Raw genomic sequence first — 16,950 nt, 5'->3', positions numbered from 1 at the left:
CCTGGAAAATGGCTTTGCAAAAGCTTTTTAATAAACTCTACTAATCTAACAAAAGGACTTGACACAAAGCTAAGGCAACGTTCACATTAGCGTTTCCCGACGCTGCGTCGGGAAACGCTGCGGCAACGCATGCGTCATGCGCCCCTATATTTAACATGGGGGGCGCATGGACATGCGTTGTGCTGTGTTCTGCGATGCATGCTTTTTTTTGCCGCAAGCGTTGGGCGCAGAAAATGCAACAAGTTGCATTTTTCTTGCGTCCAAATTTCGGCAAAAAAGGACGCATGCGTCGCAAAACGCAGCGTTTTTGCGTGCGTTTTGGTGCGGTTTTATTTGCGTTGTGCGTTGCGTCGCCGACGCAGCAGCGCACAACGCAAATCTGAACGTAGCCTAAACACAGGGATACATAATAGTCTCAAATTGATGGATGCAAGCAGGCTGAGGGAACCTGCACAGAGGCTGTGTGACCATGTACAAGAAGAACTGTACAGACCATGTATACTGCGGTGTAGGCCCTATGTCAGTGTGAATAATCCCTTATGGTCAGTCTAACTAGGTGAAGTATTCAGAGTTCCTTCATAGCATTAGTGAGACAGATATAACAACACTGTTTTGGGGAGATAAAAATCTCTGAGCAGCCAAGAATTTAGCTACCCAACATATCATAGCAGCTTCTTTGTTCTACAAACTGGTGAGTATCCCATATGTCAATGCAGAGAGATAGTATGTGAGGTTCTAAGACAAAACATTTTTCTTCAAATGTATCAGTGTGGCTCACATTCATTTGTGAAGATTAGGGAAATATACTCCCTATAATGAAGTTGTGAACACGCTGGGTAATTGCTATATAAAATATTTTTTCATGTTACATTCTAGTCACAGCAAAGAAAGTGAAGAATTTGTCCCTTGGAAGAATAAACCTAATTTCCTTTTGTTTGGAATCAGTACACTGGTAATACATAAGACAGCAGATTGCTGATGCAATATGATGTTAGCAGATCTATGCAAACTACGGCACTCGAGCCACAACCGGCCCTTTGGCCTGTGGACATGGACAGTAAAAGGGCTGGAAATAGTGGCTTGCGGCCCACCACCATTCAGACCGTGCGACAATGTCTCAATGCAGTAGGTGCGTTAACGTCATTAGATTGTGCCTGATCTGGAGCATCAGTCTGCAGAGCAGATACCAAAGCAGCATGCCGGGAGAATAATGGTGAGGTGTGCACTCTTTGAGTTTTCTGTTATTCACTTCTAGGGGGTGTATGTGAGTCACTATTATGCATTTGGGGAAGATGAAGGACATCATAATGTGTTGGGGGGCTGAGGAGGATCATACTGTAAGGTCATCTTTCTCTGTTGGGGGTTGTGTGTTGATCATACTGTGTGGGTCCTCATTCTGTGTCTCTAGGCTAAGAGGATCATACTGTGGGGTCCTCATTGTGCTTTGTGGGTATCATACTGTATGGGTCTTCATTCTGTGTTGCTAGTCTATTAGGATCATACTCTGGCGGTCCTCATTGTGCTTTGGGTGGTTTTGGGTATCTACTATATAATTGTCTAAGGGGTACTTCCGTCTTTCTGTCTGTCTGTCATGGAAATCCCAAGTCGCTCACTGGTCGCGGTCCAACGGCCATGACCAATCAGCGACGGGCACAGTGCGACCGCAAAATGGCCGCTCCCTACTCCCTTGCCGTCAGTGCCTGCTCCATACTCCCCTCCAGTCAGCGCTCACACAGGGTTAATGGCAGCATTAACAGACCGCGCTATGCCGCAGTCCGTTAACGCTGCTATTAACCCTGTGTGACCAACTTTTTACTATTGATGCTGCCTATGCAGCATCCATAGTAAAAAGATCTATTGTTAAAAATAATAAAAAAATAATAAATCATTATATACTCACCTTCGGGCACCTTTCCCGATCCTCGCGACGGTCCGGTCCATGCATTGCAGTCTCGCGAGATGATGACGTGCGGTGTCGTGAGACCGCTACGTCATCATCTTGCGAGATTGCAATGCACTCTTGGGACCGGAGCGTCGCGAGGAGCATCGGTAAACGCCTGGCTTGGATCCGGGGGCCATCAGAAGGTGAGTATACAGTATAACTATTTTTTATTTTAATTCTTTTTTTTAACAGGGATATGGTGCCCACATTGTTATATACTATGTGAGCTGTGTTAGATACTACGTGGACTGTGTTATATACTGCATGGGCTGTGTTATATACTATGTGGGCTGTGCCATATACTACGTGGCTGTGGTATATATTACGTGGCTGGGCAATATACTACATTGCTGTGCTCTATACTATGTGTCCTGGGTTATATACTGCATGGGCAGTGTTATATACTACATCTCTGTGCTATATACTACGTGGCTGTGCTATATATTACGTGGCTGTGCAATATGTTACGTGGCTGTGCAATATATTACGTGGCTGGGCAATATACTACGTGTCTGTGCTATACACTACGTGTCTGTGCTATTTACTACGTGGCTGGGCAATATACTACGTGGCTGGGCAATATACTACGTGTCTGGGCAATATACTACATGGCTGTGCTATATACTACGTGGCTGTGCTATATACTACGTGGCTGGGCAATATACTACGTGGGCTGTGCTATATACTACGTGGCCTGTGCTATATGCTACGTGGCTGTGCTATATGCTACGTGGCTGTGTTATATACTACATGGGCTGTGTATGCTACTTGGCTGTTCTATATTTCTCTGCTGTATCTGTGCATCATGAATCGTGGTATGTGTTAAAGAGGGGGGCCCACAGAGACTCTTTCGCCTGGGCCCTCAAAAACCTGGGGCTGGCCCTGGCTTCACTGATTGGTCACGCCCGGCTGTGAACAATCAGCGACAGTCGCAGTCTGCCCGCGAATTGGTGTGGAATTTGAACCACGCTTCGCTAATTGGTCGCGGCCGACCGGCTGAATCCTGTGTATAAATTGCATTATTCTGAAAACTTCATAAATAAACTACATATACTACTGTACATATTACTACATATTCTAGAATACCCGATGCGTTAGAATCGGGCCACCATCTAGTCATACTATATGGGTCTTCATTCTGTGTTGGGGCCTGTGGGGATCTTACTGTGTGGGTCCTCATTCTGTGTTGGAGGCTGTGGGGATCATACTGTGTGGGTCCTCATTCTGTGTTGCTAGGCTATGAGGATCATACTGTGAGGGTCCTCATTGTGCTTTGGGTGGCTGTGGGGATCATACTGTGTGGGTCCTCATTCTGTGTTGGGTGGCTGTGAGGATCATATTGTGTGGTCCTCATTGTGAGTTTGGGGTTTGTGGGGGTCATTATTCTGTGTTTGAGAGCTATAGTGGACAATACCATATGAGGGAACCATAGGGCCTTCATACTGTACAGTATATAGGGGCTGTGGGGATCCATCATACTGTGTATAGGGGCCTGTGGGCGCCATGATTCTTTTTGAGAGCTGTGATGATCATCATAACATGTTGAGGGCTATGAGATATCATACTGTTATGGTCATCATTTTGTGTATAGGGAGCTTTATGGGGACTAAATGGTTACAACTGTTGCTTTGCAGCACTGAGACCCTGGGTTTAAAGCCCACCAAAGACAACATCTGCACGGAGTTTGCAAACTCTCCCCATGTTTGCGTGGGTTTTCTCCAGGTACTTCAGTTTCCTTCCACACTTCACAGATATACTGATAGGGGATATAGATTGTGAGCCCCAATGGGGACAGTGATAATGATGTCTCTAGAGTTTTGTGGAACTAAAGGCGCTACAGAAGCAAGTGAATAAATAGCTTTAGGGAATCATTCTATATGGGTATTATAATTCTGTGTGTGGGATCATAGTTTTTGGGGGTCCTTGGTGGCCATCACACTGTATGGACAGATGTGGGAGCCTTCATATTATTGGAGATCATACTGTGGTGGGCATTCACATTTTTTGGTTGATATCGTGTTGTAGTATCATACTTAGTGTTTCGAGGGCTGTAGGAGAATCATACTGTGTACAAGGGACTTTGAGGTCCTATGTACTGTGTGGGGAACTGTGGGACCATCATTCTATGTTTGGTGGCTGTGGGGACATCAAACTGTTTTTGGGGGAGCTGTTGTTCATACAAGGGTTGAATAACAGGAGCAGTATGACTCACGGCTTTTTATAAAGCTTTTTATAAACTTCATAAAAATCTGTAAAGTATATGGTTTTGATCTGCTCAATAATAAGCAATAACATTAATATTAATATATAAACTGTTAATGATAGTGTTGAACAGATTTAATTTCAACATATCGGTTTCAGCCCTCTGCAGCAGTCACTGTCTCTCATGTGGCCCCCTCAGGAAAATTAATTGCCCACCCCGATGTAGAGTATTCAACACAAATGGACGTCATTCAGAAAACATCAAAAGTAATTATTAAGTGCTGTCTCTCATTTATCCTTCAGTTAGGGAATGAAGCACAATTAGGAATCAGCAGGGACCTTAACCCATCTAAAGTAATACAGTGTCTCTGCACATCTGTTCACACTGAAATGCTAGGAGGCTATATGTGTACATATAGCACAATGGTCTCTTGAGATGCTACTTTCATATCACCTTCATCTCTCAGTCACATCAGAAAAGAAATAGTGCTGGCAAAGCAATGGGAAAATGGGAGGCGCGCAGGCGCAGTGCAGCAGGCGCTGAATGGCCGCTAGTAACCTCGCGATCAGCTGGAGAAGTAGGTGAAAGGTAACTGGATGTCAGCAACAGCTGGGAGTGCAGGCGAGCATGCAGGCTGTTACACAACTCCCTGGCTGCAGCCTGGCCTACAAATGCTGCTCTTTGTTCCAGCTCAAGGGTTTTATTCTTGATGAACTGTCTTCTAAGGTCTCTTTGTTTCATGAACTGGCGCATCGGTTGGCAGCATCTTACATATGACAGTACTGCGTTTCTTATTACATTGCTCGGTTTCCCTAATGATGTCACTTATCAGGATTGTAAATAATGTACGTACATAACAAATTAGAAGAGGGATAATACAATTCTACAGCTACGCTTTGGGCTTATAGATCCACCTTCTTTCTAAAAATCACTCACCCTTTCTTTTTCATTACAGGAAGAAAAATGGAAGACCATAGTATGACATTGTCCGCTAAATTTCCTTCTTTCTTCCAACAGCAATAATTTCTTCCTGTGAAGGTACATGCATAGGACATCTTTTTCAGGAGGGTACGCGTTGTAAAGCGCTTAATAAATATTAAAAAGAAAGAACACACGCATTGCAAAGTAAAAACAACTTCTTGTGCATATGTTCAGTCTTTTGAGCTTCTTTTAACCATATCACGTATGTAAGGACATGGAGAGGATAAAAGAAGTGAGCTCACCGTTCTTCAGGTGGCTTCCGCTCGAAAGCTGCTCACAATCCATAAAATTTGGCAGCGGTGAAGTACCTGCAAACAACGACCCCACAAACACTTCAGGAAAAGCACCGTCAGCGTTTTCCTGAAGAGTCTTGGCGGGTACGCCACCATCTAAAAGACTTTGGCCACAATTCATCAAAGCTTTCACACTAGAATTTTTGTGTAAAAGCCTACATTTTGCAGCCTTTGGTATTTTCACATCAGTTTCTCTCAGCTCCGACAAATCTCACTCCAAAACCTTACAGATTGAAGATTTCTGGCTTCGCGCACCTCGTCATGAATCAGGAACGTATGACTACAGCGTGAACAACGCAAGCCTTTCTGTGCACATACCATAACATGGTTTGATTCGCTGGCCCAGCGCTAATACTGATATCCTTGGCAGTCTATGCAAGTCAGTGGGCTTCATCTGGCACTACACGGGACAGATGCGTCCCTGGTATCATTTCTCATTCTCTGTTCCTAACTCAGAGCAGAAACATTCAATTCCTAACGCTGATGTGGTCTTTAGTGACTACGTCAATAATGTTATCTGCAATCTCCATATGGACTCTAAGAACCCACATTGTGGCTAAACATACATTCTTTTAAAACATCTTCTGTTTTATTATAAAAAGATCCTAAATCAAATAATGCTACATGTGACCGCCAGGATTAACCCGGCATATGCGTCTTTTGTTTGCTACTGACATCTGCTAAGCAAGGCAAGCAAAATCTGATGAGCAAGGGTTAAGGGAAGTGAGACAGCTAGAGAATAAAAACAGTTTGGTACAGGCTTGCCTTTGCATGCTGTTAGACTGCCCATTTTTTTTTTACTCTGCCTGAATGCATGGTGATACCCTAGTTCCTTGACCGAGAGTAACCCCGTCAAGAGAGGAAGGAAGAGAATGTGAGCAGAAGTGGAATTACACTTTACTGCAAAACCAGCTTCAACAACTCAACAGCATGTGGAAATCTGAGCACACATACAATGTTAACTGTTGCCGCACAAGATTTCATAAGTATATACTATTTTGGTATCACATGTAATGATTGAACTGTGATCTAAGGAATCCAGGGAATGTCTATGGAGCTAGGTTGTTCTTTAATTGACTCGGTTCCTGAAGGCCATACATTTTTAATGGCTCCTCTGAGAATAGTTGCATGGATTAGAAATTTGTAATTCTTCGGTATCCTTTTAAAGGTACATAACTACTGTATTTTACATATATGTACAGGGGGAACAAACATTTGGAATGTAAAAAGATGTGTATATTTCCTAATAATAAACATTAATATGAAATGTTACACTGGTTATAGTGATAAATATTCAAATTTTCTTCACTAAAGGTGAAAAGAAATTTTGTAGCAAGGTTTTTCCTTACATTATGTATAATTTTGATATCATCCTTGTGCCCTACAGTAAGAAAGATAGCTATGGCTCATATAAACATCTGTCTTTTCAAGCATTTTTCCAAGCCAATTTTTACAATTCTGACAACTGTCACTTTTCATGAGGTTATAGCTCTGAAACACTTCAACATATCTCATGGATTCTGAGATAGTTTTTTGTGACATATTGTACTTCGTGTTGGTGGTAAAATTCCTTCGATAAGACTTGCATTTATTTACGAAAAAAGTAAATTTGGCCTAAATTTAGCAATTTTTAAACTTTTAATTTTTGTGCCCTTAAATCAGAGAGTCATGTGTAAGGCGGCCAGGGTGGTAGTCGTGTCAACTTGCTGTTCTGTTCCCACACCCTGGTGCCTGACAGATAAAATACTGTGTCACTTCTGCTGCATGTGCAGCATGCTCAGCAGTATACTTACATTCACTGCCAGGGTCCTCTCCAGTTCTGTCACTCCGGTTTCGGGTTCCCGAACTCCACAAAACATCTCAGAGTCACAGTTCTTTTCCAACAGTTTAACTTTACTATTCAGCATACTGCCGCACAGGTTATGCAAAGAGACTTCTTCCGATCTTTCCCTTCCCTTTATCCTTTCTATCAGCTTGTCACTAGACAATTCGTGTCCCATCCATGCCTCCAGTGTCACCCGCTCTCTGCCAGCCCCTTGTCCGGTTCCAATACGGAAAAGGTGCCGAAAATGCCATCTCAGCTACTCCCGCCCTGGTCGTAGACCCCGAATCCTTCTTGGGATGGTCCTTCTCAGTTGGTGCCCAACTGCATAATACTCTGCTTGCCGTAGCAGCTTTATCCCCATGACCTGTGAACCATCTGCTTCAACGCTCTTCACACCTCACCCTGGGCAAGTCTACCCGGGCTCCGCTCCCTGATCAGGAAGTCCTGCAACTATATCTCTGTGGCTATGCCCTGCTCTAGCTCCTCCCTACTGTCAAACCCCTATGCTAACTGTACCTAACTAACATTCTTAGTCTATTCTATCTTATTCCTTATCTCTATGATGCCCCTCTCTATTCTAATCCTCCTATGGTCCTATCTTAGCGCTATACACAACACTTTATCAAAGACATACACATTACAGTACATTTCACATTAAAAAACAATGAGGTGCCGCATGTAATCGTGTGAACAGTGTCCAGGGGAGAGGAGGCATGTGAGGGTCCCCACCACCTCCTTACACTCCTCCCTCCTAAAATATAGTCATCCCCTGCAAATTTAGAACTGTTAGGAATTTTTTAAAAACATATATACAATTAGTACAGTCTTTATCTGATGCTTCTTGTGGGTCAACCATGAACCTGGCTCCTCTCGGTTGGAGCCCTGGAACCAAAAGAGTTCAAGATCCTTAAGTGTGGGTCCGACTGACCCCAGTCCCTTGGTTGGCTCCTGGGACCCGTACACATACGGTGTCGAACAACAGCAACAGTTCAGGCCCGTAGGCCAGTCCCTTCCTGTTCTGGGTATCCGAACACAGAAAAATACTATAAGCCAACACACTGGCCCGACGGCCAACTTAGCAATAGTTCATGTGGTTCTGACCCGGCTCGCTCCTCAGGTCCTCCTGTTCAGGTGCTTCCCCTTCCCTCTTTAGTAGATTACGAGCTCTTTAAAACAAGTGTGCTGCTTTCATACTCTCAGGGGACAGTTCAGGATAAAAGCAGTTAAAAATTTAGGGTTAAAACAATTCAGTACTTGAAAACCTTTCTGACATCAGATGTACTATCCCGTCGAGGTGACCTGGGCCCGTATGACCATCAACGGGATAGTATGTCATATGCGACTAGCCACGCTCAGGTGCGGAGCACAGCCGATCGCAGCTGGGTGTCAGCTGATTATTACAGCTGATGTCCGGCACTATGTGCCAGGAGCGGTCATGGGCCACTCCCAGCACTTTAACCCCCGGAACACTGCGATCAAACATGGCATAGGGAAGCATCACGCAGGGAGGGGGCTCCATGTGTGCTTCCCTGAGACCTTCAGAACAATGCGATGTTCTGAGGGTCTCCGCCTGTCTCCTCCCTGCAGGCCCCCAGATCCAAGATGGCCGCGGGGTCCTTCCGGGTCCTGCAGGGAGGTCGTTTGTCAGTGCCTGCTGAGAGCAGGTGCCGGCAATCCTCCTGCACTGCCTATTAGATGGCTGATCTGACACAGAGCTCTGCAAAGTGTCAGATTAGCGATCTGACACTATATAGTGATGTCCCACCCTGGGACAATGTAAAAAAGTTTTAAAAAAAATTACACTGTGTAAAAATATATTTTTTTTAATTCCTAAATAAAGAAAAAAAATATTATTGTTCCAATAAATACATTTCGTAATGTAAATTAAAAAAACAATAAAAGTGAACATATTTAGTATCGCCGCCTCCGTAACAACCCGACCTATAAAATGTCCCACTAGTTAACTCCTTCAGTGAACACAGTAAAAAAATAAAATAAATGAGGCAAAAAACAATGCTTTATCATCATACCGCTGAACAAAAAGTGGAATAACATGCGATCAAAAAGACGGGTATAAATAATCATGGTAACGCTGAAAATGTCATCTTGTCCTCCAAAAAACGAGCAGCCACAGAGCATTATCAGCAAAAAATTTATAGCCCTCAGAATAAATAAATATTTTTTATATAAAATAGTTTTTATTGTATAAAAGCGCCAAAACATAAAAAAAATGATATAAATGAGGGATCGCTGTAATCGTACTGACCCAAAGAATAAAACTGCTTTATCAATTTTACCAAAACGTGGAACGGTATAAACGCCCTTCACAAAAGAAATTCATGAATTGCTGGTTTTTGTTCCTTTTGCCTAACAAAAATCGGAATAAAAAACGGTAAAAAAAAGTCATATGCCTGAAAATGGTACCAATAAAAATGTCAACTCGTCCCGCAAAAAAAAAAGACCCCACATGACTCTGTGGACCAAAATATGGAATAATTATAGCTCTCAAAATGTGGTGACGCAAAAACTGTTTTTTGCAATAAAAAGCGTCTTTTAGTGTGTGACAGCTGTCGAACATAAAAAGCCGCTATAAAAACCTGATATAAATAGTGTCACGGCCGCCTCTGCTGCCGGGTCCACCGCCGCTTCAGCTCATACTTACCGGCTCCGGCGCGCTCCTTCTGTTCCTGCAGCTGCCGGGTCCACCACCGTCTTCTCCGCTTCTTCTCACCCACGGCGGCGCGCTCCTCCTGCAGGCACACGTCCTCTTCCTGGTTCTCGGTGGGTGCGCATGCGCACTCCTCGCTCCAGCACCTCTCTGCGCACACGCACCTCGCTTTCCTGAATTACAGGCGCTCCATACCTTTCCTCTATGATCCTGGGTGGACTCTGACCAGGAAGTCCTTCAGCACGTCTTGTATATAAGGTAATTCCTTCCTCTGCTCTTTGCCTGTTTGTCAATTGTCCTCATTTGACCCAGGTCCTCTAAACCTTGCTCTGTCCTGTGTCTCTGCCAATCCCTGCCAGTCCTGGTCGTTTGCCTTATCCAGTCTGTCCTGTGTCTCCGCCATTCCCTTCCTGTCCTGGTCGTCCGCCATATCCAGTCCGTCCTGTGTCTCCGCCATTCCCTGCCTGTCCTGGTCGTCCGCCATATCCAGTCCATCCTGTGTCTCCGCCATTCCCTGTCTGTCCTGGTCGTCCGCCATATCCAGTCCACTCTGTGTTTCAGTCACTGTCACTCAGTCCTATGTCTCCGCCTTAGCCACTTCCGCGTCCTTCCTATCCTGCTTCCTGTTCCCCGGTATCAGCTTCCGCGGCAATAGTCTCCCTCGGGCCTGCCCCTAATGCTCCCTGTATAGGGGGTGGTCCATCTGGTAAGCTCACCCTTGGGAGGTTCATTGTCGCGGTACTGTGGGTTCACTCTTGGGGTTCGGAAGTTCTGATAAATAGTAAATTAAACCCCCCTTTATCACCGCCTTAGTTAGGTAAAATTACTAAAATTAAAAAAAATTATTTATTTCCATTTTCTTAAGAGTGTTAGGGTTAGGGTTGTGGCTAAAGTTAGGGTTAGGGTTGGAGCTAGAGTTGGGGTTAGGGTTTGGATTATGTTTACGGTTGGGTTAGGGGTGTGGTTAGGGTTTTGGTTAGGGTTGGCATTAGGGTTAGGGATGTGTTGGGTTAGGGGTGTGTTGGGGTTGGGATTAGGGTTAGGGGTGTGTTCGGGTCAGGGGTGTGATTAGGGTTATGGTTAGGGTTGGGATTAGGGTTAGGGGTGTGTTGGGATTAGGGTTTGAGTTAGAATTGAGGGTTTCCACTGGTTAGGCACATCAGGGGCTCTGCAAACGCAACATGACGTCCGATCTCAATTCCATCCGATTCTGCGTTGAAAAAGTGAAACGGTGCTCCTTCCCTTCCGAGCTCTGCTGTGCGCCCAAATAGTGGTTTACCCCCACATATGGGGTGTCAGCGTACTCAGGACAAATTGTACAACAACTTTTGTGGTCCAATTTCTCCTGTTACCCTTGAAAAAACAAAAATTTGGGGCTTAAAAAATCATTTTGTGGGGAAAAAAATTATTTTTCATTTTCACTGCACTGCATTATAAACTTTAGTGAAACACTTGGGGGATCAACATTCTCACAACACATCTAGATAAGTTCCTTGAGGGGTCTAGTTTCCAATATGGGGTCACTTGAAGGGGGTTTCTACTGTTTAGGTACATCAGGTGCTCTGCAAACACAACGTCATGCCCGTAGACCATTCCATCAAAGTCTGCATTCCAAAACGCCACTTCTTCCCTTCCGAGCCCCGACGTGTGCCCAAACAGTAGTTTTCTCCCACATATGGAGTATCAGCGTACTGGGCACAAATTGCACAACAACTTTTGGGGTCCAATTTCTCCTGTTACCCTTGGAAAAATAAAAAAATTTGGGATAAAAAATCATTTTGTGAAAAAAATGATTTTTATCTTTACGGCTCTACATTATAAACTTCTGTGAAGCACTTGGGGGTTCAAAGTGCTCACCACACATCTAGATAAGTTCCTTAGGTGGTCTAGTTTCCAAAATGGGGTCACTTGTGGGGGGTTTCCACTGTTTAGGAACATCAGGAGCTCTCCAAACGCGACATGGCGTCTGATCTCAATTCCAGCCATTTCTGCTCTGAAAAAGTCTAACGGTGCTCCTTCCATTCTGAGCTCTGCCATGCGCCCAAACAGTGGTTTACCTCAACAAATGGGGTATCAGCGTACTCAGGACAAATTGCACAACAACTTTTGTGGTCCAATTTCTTCTGTTACCCTTGGTATAATGAAAAATTGGGGGCGAAAAAAATAATTTTTGTGAAAAAAATATGATTTTTTATTTATACGGCTCTACATTATAAACTTCTGTGAAAGACTTGGGGGTTCAAAGTGCTCACCACATATCTAGATAAGTTACATAGGGGGTCTACTTTCCAAAATGGTGTCACTTCTGGGGAGGTTTCCACTGTTTTAGGCACATCAGGGGCTTTCCAAACGCGACATGGCGTCCTATCTCAATTCCAGCCAATTTTGCATTGGAAACTCAATTGACACTTCTTCCCTTCGGAGCTCTGCCATGCGCTGAAACAGTGGTTTACCCCCACATATGGGGTATCGGCGTACTCAGGACAAATTGTACAACTTTTGGGGTCCAATTTCCTCTGTTTCCCTTGGTAAAATAAAACAAATTGGATTTGAATAATTTTTTTTTTTTTAAAGTTAAATGTTCATTTTTTTTAAACTATTCCAAAATTCGTGTAAAGCACCTGAAGGGTTAATGAACTTCTTTAATGTGGTTTTGAGCACCTAGAGGAGTGCAGTTTTTTGAATGGTGTCACTTCATATAGACCCCTCAAAGTGACTTCAAATGAGATGTGGCCCCTAAAAAAAAAGGTGTTGTAAAAATGAGAAATCGCTGGTCAACTTTTAACCCTTATAACTCCCTAGCAAAAAAAATTTGGGTTCTAAAATTGTGCTGATGTAAAGTAGACATGTGGGAAATGTTACTTATTTTGTATTTTGTGTAACATATCTCTGTGATTTAAGGGCATGAAAATTCAAAGTTGGAAAATTGCGACATTTTCAACATTTTCACAAAATTTCCATTTTTTTCACAAATAAAAGCAAGTATTATCAAATAAATGTTACCACTACCATGAAGTACAATATGTCATGAGAAAACAGTGTCAGAATCTCTGGGATCCATTGAAGCGTTCCAGAGTTATAACATCATAAAGGGACAGTGGTCAGAATTGTAAAAATTGGCCCTGTCATTAACATGCAAACCATCCTTGGGGTAAAAGGGTTAAAGTATCCATACACACAGTCCATCCTTGTGAACACAGGTGATTAACTCCTTTAGGGCTTAAGTCCCGTAATCCAGCAGGGGGTAAGCAAGCGTGCTCAAATAAAACTTGGATTGGGGGAAACAAACAGTCCTTTAATTGTGACCATACAGGCCACCACTGACACTCAGTCCTGGTGCCGTCCAGGGCTCACTGCCTTTCCAGAGACGTGAAACAGTCTCTCACTTGGTGCAACCGGCACAACTCTTCCTTCTTAAAGGGGTCCTCATGAATTTATACAGGGTTATTGTCTGGTGTAGTGGGCCGCATTCTGGCCCTGAATTATTATAAATGTATTGCCCGAAGACCCGCTGGAGGACGACTAGTCACTGTTTCTCCTGCTCCTTTCTTCCATCAGTGACTGATTGAGGATACCTGGAACCTCCTGCTCTTGTGACCCAATTGTGGCCACTGATTTCTTTAATGGCGCCTCTGCCCTCTGGCTTTCTGTAGGGGACGCATGTCATCCGGCCGGACATTGTTCCTCTGCAAGGGCACTGCAGCTCCTTTAAAATTCAGCGCTCCCGCCATTTCCTCTGTTCAATCACTCCCGCTACCCACCGGGCCTCTTCTGTCGTGAGAGCTTGGGGTTCATCCAGTTAGATGCCGTGAGGAGATGGGGAGGCCAGGGAAGGTGACGGGGCAGGAGTCGATGCGGGAGCTGAGGTGAGGGTAGATGACACAATCACCATGACTGCGATGGTCCTCCTCTGCTGCTGCCCAAACTCGGAATCACAACTGCGACGGTCCCTCTCTCCATGACTTCCGGTTTCTTGATCACTTCTTCCGGCTCTGGCTTCTCCGCATGCACAGTGTTCCAGCTCCCAGGGTGCAAGTCTGTCTTCGACTGGGCCACAAATCGCTCCAAGTCCTCTCGGCCGATGCCTCTGCAGAACAACACACTTCTTCGCTGCATCTGAACAGGTATCTCACTTGGCAATGGGGTTTCTCTTCTGGGCACTCCATCTTGCTCTTCTGGGCTCCACCAATTCGTGGGTGGAGTTACTTCTGGCTGCCCCACCCGTTCCTCAAGAATCTGCTGCAGGGGTCAGGGCTTTTTCTTCTTCTGCCACGCCCATCTTGGGCGGGCACCAGTCACTATGGGATGTGGCTTCAGCTCAGGCTTCTTCCATCTTTGTGCCCTTTTTGCTCAGGACACCCACGGAGGGCGGCACCGCTCTTAGCTTTCGTGCCACTGACCAGCATCTTCTTTTCAGTGTTCAGCGCTATTTTTAAGTCTGCAACTGCCACCATCTTTGCCATTTTCAAGGCGCCTACGCTCTCGGCATTCAAGGCATCGCACAAACCGCCGCGTGGGGCCCCTTACTACCGTAACAGCTTTATCCCCATGGCCTGTGAACCGTCTGCTTCACTGCTCCAAACACCTCGCCCTGGGCAAGTCTGCCCAGGCTCTGCTCCTTAATCAGGAAGTCCTGCAACTATATCCTTGTGGCTCTGCCCTGCTCTAGCTCCTTCTAACTGACAAACCCCCTATGCTAACTGTACCTAACTAACCTTCTTAGTATATTCTATGCTATTCCTTATCTCTATGATGACCCCCTCTATTCTAATCCCCCTAAGGTCCTATTCTATCTAAGATCCTATCCTAGGCCTATATACAACACTTTATCAAATACATACACATTACAGTACATGTCACATTAATAAACAATGAGTTGCTGCATGTCATTTTGTGAACAGCATCCAGGGGAGAGGAGGCATGTGAGGGTCCCCACCACCTCCTTACACATGTCACACAAAAAGTTAATAAATAGCATTCCCCACATGCCTATTTTACATCAGCACAATTTTGTAAACATAATTTTTTTTGTTAGGAAGCTATAAGGGTTAAAAGTTGACCAGTGATTTCTCATTTTTCCAACAAAATTTGCATAACCATTTTTTTAGGGACCACATCACATTTGAAGTGACTTTGAGGGGTCAATATGACAGAAAATACCAGAAAGTGACACCATTCTAAAACCTGCACCCCTCAAGGTGCTCAAAACCACATTCAAGAAGTTTATTAACCCTTCAGGTGCTTCACAAGAACTAAAGCAATGTTGAAGGAAAAAATTAACATTTAACTTTTTTCACAAAAAATTTAATTTGACCCAAACTTTTTTATTTTCACAAGGGTATCAGGAGAAAATGGACCTCATAATGTGTTGTGCAATTTCTCCTGAGTAGACTAATACCCCATATGAGGGGGAAATCCACTGTTTGTGTGCATGGCAGGGCACAGAAGGGAGGGAGCACTGTTTGACTTTTTGAACGCAAAATTGTCTGGAATCGATGGAGGGCACCATGTCACGTTGGAGACCCCCTGATGTGCCTAAACAGTGGAAACCCCCCAATTCTAACTTCAACCCTAACACAGTCCTAAACCCAACCATAATGCTAACACAACCCTAACCCTAAAGGGGGGTTGATTTACTATTTTTTATTTTGATCACTGTGATAGGGTCTATCACAGTGATTAAAGTGAACCAATAGGAAAAATCTGCTATTGTTGCCAGGTACCGGCCGGTAGATCTCTTCAGGCGAACTGCTCACGAACCCGCCATTTTCTTCCAGGAAGATGACGTGGAGTGTCGGGATGTAGCAGTGGGATCTGGGGATAGCGAAGGTACTGGGGGGCTCGGGGGACCTCATTTACTTCTCCTCTGGTATGCTAGCTCATATCAGTGGAGGGAGAAATGAATGGAAAATCTGACTTCTTTTGTGATTGCCGTTATTCAGTGAATAACAGAAAACACGTGACAGAGGACTATAAAAACCAACCCAAATCATGTTCTCCAGGGTCTCCGCTTCCCCCAGTAGCCGAGACTCTGGAGATTTTCCATTATTGAGGGTGCTATACCCTTATGTCATGGGGAGCCTAGGTAGGCAAAGCTAATAACCCGGGCCCCTGCGATATCCCTCAGACTAGGAAAACCCTGTCTGTCCCTCTCCCAGAGATTACACTGATGGTGTGCTTGTCTGGGCCGCCAGGCCTGAACCTAACTCCTGTTTCAGTACTAATCTGAAACCTCCACCCTCCACCCAGTGATAATTCCTCACACCAACCACAACAGAAAGCACAGACAGGGAAAACCAAAAACGCACCACGCCGCAAACACACTCAGGAAAACACTATAATGTGCACAGGGCAAAACAAAACACAAATAGGAAAGAGAAATATGACAAAGGATCATACACCACCAGATATGATATTTGCACTCCAAGACCACCACTCCGAACCGAGATCACCAGGTACAAGACACAAGCTATAATCGGCGACGCCCAAAGTTCAGAAGAACTATTTAAAGGCCGTGGGCGTGACCCAGCCTCCAATCCGAGTACCAGCTAGATTAACCCCGGACAACCTTGATAAAATCTAGCCGGCGCCACTGAGCGCATAGTGGACAAATGCAGAATTACTGCTGTCTGTCGGACGCCCTAGTGTGAATAGCGTCCGACATGACACCTTATTTCTCAGCGCCAATAAAAAGTGGCACTGAGGAATAAGTACGCTTAACTGCCGCCGTGAAAAGGCGTATCGGTGGTCGTTAAGGGGTTAATATAGTTGAAAATCGGTTAAGCTTATTGTGACACACTGCTTCTATAAACTATTTTGAGAGGTGCAGCATACCCTCTGCTTCCTTGTCGAAAATACTTTACCCTGTCTAGTCAAACATGCGTATGTGTTAGAGTAATATGATCATCCATCCTTTCAAACAGTCCTAAAACTTGGGGTACTGCCAGACATAAACCTTTCCTTACCCATCTGTGTTTTTAAATTATAGAGATATGAAATATTACTTGATCCTTTTTGGATGTTGACTATTTCTGGCAT

The 16,950-nt window shown here is 44.5% G+C and overlaps 1 long non-coding RNA gene across 1 annotated transcript in view; it reads left to right on the top strand.

The window, feature by feature from the left end:
* The first annotated feature begins 4,790 nt into the window (after window positions 1-4,790).
* Window positions 4,791-16,950, top strand: part of LOC138657899 (uncharacterized) — a 39,619-nt gene continuing 27,459 nt past the window's right edge. The window contains exons 1-2 of the long non-coding RNA XR_011317245.1: window positions 4,791-4,990; window positions 5,101-5,183. This is a non-coding gene — a long non-coding RNA (uncharacterized lncRNA). The remainder of the gene's footprint in view (window positions 4,991-5,100; window positions 5,184-16,950) is intronic.

Source organism: Ranitomeya imitator, chromosome 1, assembly GCF_032444005.1.
Source record: "Ranitomeya imitator isolate aRanImi1 chromosome 1, aRanImi1.pri, whole genome shotgun sequence".
NCBI lineage: Eukaryota > Metazoa > Chordata > Amphibia > Anura > Dendrobatidae > Ranitomeya > Ranitomeya imitator.
The sequence above is the reverse complement of the archived record's forward strand: the minus strand, read 5'-3'. Positions and strand labels throughout refer to the sequence as shown.